This window comes from Cicer arietinum, chromosome 3, assembly GCF_000331145.2.
Source record: "Cicer arietinum cultivar CDC Frontier isolate Library 1 chromosome 3, Cicar.CDCFrontier_v2.0, whole genome shotgun sequence".
In the NCBI taxonomy this organism is placed as follows: Eukaryota; Viridiplantae; Streptophyta; class Magnoliopsida; order Fabales; family Fabaceae; genus Cicer; species Cicer arietinum.
In genome coordinates, this window is record NC_021162.2 from 44,501,257 (window position 1) to 44,504,524 (window position 3,268).

Consider the following 3,268-nt stretch of genomic DNA (forward strand, 5'->3'; position numbering starts at 1 on the left):
GCAAAGTTTACACATTACAAGAAAGAGTAAGAAAAATAATGAGGTGTCTTCCAATCATATGGAGACCAATGGTAACAGCTATAAGCCAGACCAAGAATCTTGAATCACTTCCCTTGGAATAATTAATTGGAACCTTAAGAGCACATGAAGTATTGCTGCAAGAAGACAAACCAATCAAGAAAGGAAAGGCAATAACACTAGATGCATCTCAAGAAAACATCACGATACAAATAGAGGAGGAACCAGAAGAAACTGAACAAGAAGATGCTGATGAGGAAATTGCTTTTCTCACCAAAAGGATACAAAGAATGATGAGAAGAAGAGATCAAATCAAAAAGGGATTTCAAAATAAAAATCCCAAAACAGGAGTGGACAAAAGTCAAGTCACATGCTTTGGATGTAATAAATTAGGACATTACAAAGCAGAATGTTCCTTAAACAAGAAACCACCAAAACGGTTTATTTTCCAAAAGAAATCAATTATGGCAACATGGGATGATCCAAAAGAATCAGAAATTGAAGAAGGTAGGAAGCCGTCGTATTCTTGATGGCAAAAACAGAAGAAGATGAGGTGATAAATCGTGAACCTTGTTATTTATGTGAACAAATGGGCAAATAATTTGATAACTTGTCAAATGATTCAAATATTCTTATTAAAAAAATGTAGTTCTTTGAAAGAACAATTTCATAAAGAAAAAGAAGAAAAAGAAAAATGTCAAGCTAGGAAAAATGTTCTGAACAATATCATTAAAGAACTAAAATAAACACAACAAAAAAAATTTGGAAAATTAAAATAGTCAAACTAGATGCTCATACTGTAAAAAACATGAACATCTAGAATTTGCTTGCTACTTTAGAAAAAGAGATAAAAAGATTAAAGGCAAAAAATTTCTTAAAAGAGAAGATCGTTTTGCTAAACTAGTATTGAAAAATCTACAAAAAGAGAACATTTTCCAGGCTGCTTCCAAAACGGAGAATATTCTGAAACAATAGCTGAACTTTCTCCAGAAAATTTGGAAAAAGGAGAACGATCTGGAACTACTTCAAAATCAAGTTTAAAATCTTTTAAAACCCAAATTGTAAAATCAATTCCAAGATAAAAAAATTAAATGTTCACATTGTCTCAAAACTGGTCATGAACAATCAATGTGTTATCTTAAGAAGAAAGAAATCTTCAAAACTTACTCTCAAGGACCCAAAACAAAGTGGGTGCCTAAGGTTGAGATAATATCTTATGCAAGTTGGATTTCCAAATATAAAGAGAAAGTCTTGATTCTTGGACAGTGGTTGTTCAAGACACTGACAGGAGATAAAAAATGTTTCATGACATTCATCAAGAAAGATGGAGGATCGGTTACCTTTGGGAACAACAATCAAACTCAAATTAAAGGTAAAGGAACTATTGGTAAGACAAACTCTGCCCAGATAGCTGAAGTTCAATATGTTGAAGGTTTAAAACACAATCTTCTAAGCATAAGTCAGCTATGTGACAATGGCTGTGAAGTTACCTTCAAACCAAAGGTATGTGAAATCAGAAAAACTTAAACTAGAGAAATTCTTTTTTCTGGAAATAGAAAGAAAAATTTATATGTCTTATATCTTGAAGAACTACTTGATGAATCCTGTTTTATGTCAATCAATAAAGATAAATGGATATCGCATAAACGAGATGGACATATAAGTATGAAAACAATTTCAAATATCTCAAAGTTAGATCTTGTTAGAGGATTACCCAAACATAATTTTGATAAAGATAAAATATGTGAAGCATGTGTAAAAGGAAAACAAGTCAAGAGTAGTTTTCATTCAAAAGATTTTGTAACCACAAACAGAACTCTTGAACTACTTCACATGGATCTTTTTGGGCCAATCAAAACAACAAGTTTAGGTGGAATGAAATATGATTTTGTTATTGTTGACAATTTCTCGAGATTCACTTGAGTATTATTTTTAAAACAAAAAGACTATGCATTTGATGCATTTAACATATTTTGCCAATAAGTACAAAATGAAAAAAGAATCCAACATCATTTCTGTAAGAAGTGATCATTTATGGAGGAGAATTCATAAATGCTTCTTTTAAAATCCTCTTTGATGAACTTGGTATTTCTCATAATCTATCATGTGCAAGAACTCCACAACATATTGGAGTTGTTGAGCGAAAAAATAGAACATTACAAGAAATGGCAAGAACAATCTTGGAAGAATCTAATGTTGAAAGGTATTTTTGGGCTGAAGCCGTTAGCACTTCTTGTTATATCTTAAACCGTGTATCCATAAGAAAAATCATCAACAAAACCGCATATGAAATCTGGATAAATAGAAAACCAAACATTTCTTACTTACACATTTTTGGTTGTTATTGTTATATTTTGAACAACAAATATGTCATTGGAAAATTTGATGCAAAAACAGATAAAGCAATCTTCCTAGGTTATTCAACTGATTCTAAAGGCTATAGAGTATTTAATCTTAGAACTAAAGTTGTAGAAATTAGTATGCACATAATATTTGATGAGTTTGATGACTTGGATATAAGAAAAAAGGATGAGGAAGAAGAAATTTAAACTGGTTTACAACAGCAAAACAGTCCGCAGGAAACAAAGATTGATAAACAATCTCCGTTTCATTCTCCACCAAAAAACTGGAGAACTATTGAAGATCATCCTCAAACTCAAATCATTGGAGACACAGATGACGAGATTCGAACAAGAAAATCATTCAAGAATGATGAACACAACATGGCAATGATATCTCAAATTGAACAAAAAATTAATTAAAGAAGCCATAATTGATCATTCTTGGATTGAGGCCATGAAGGAAGAACTGCTACAATTTGAGAAAAATGAAGTCTGGACCTTGGTACCTGATCCACTAGATCAAACAATCATTGGTATACGATGGTTTTCAAAAATTAACTAGATGAAGAGGGTAAGGTTATAAGGAACAAAACAAGATTAGTTGCTCAAGGCTACAAACAGCAAGAAGGTATAGATTACGATGAAACTTTTGTTCCGGTTGCAAGGTTAGAAGCTATTTGTATACTTCTTGCATATGCATCCCATAAGCTTATTAAATTGTTTCAAATGGATGTTAAAAGTGCATTTTTAAATGGATTTTAAATGAACAAGTTTATGTGAAACAACCTCCAGGATTTGAGAATCAATCAAAACCAAATCATGTTTTCAAACTTACCAAAGCTCTATATGGTTTAAAACAAGCACAAAGAGCTTGTTATGAACAGTTAGTTTCATTTTTAATTAAAAAT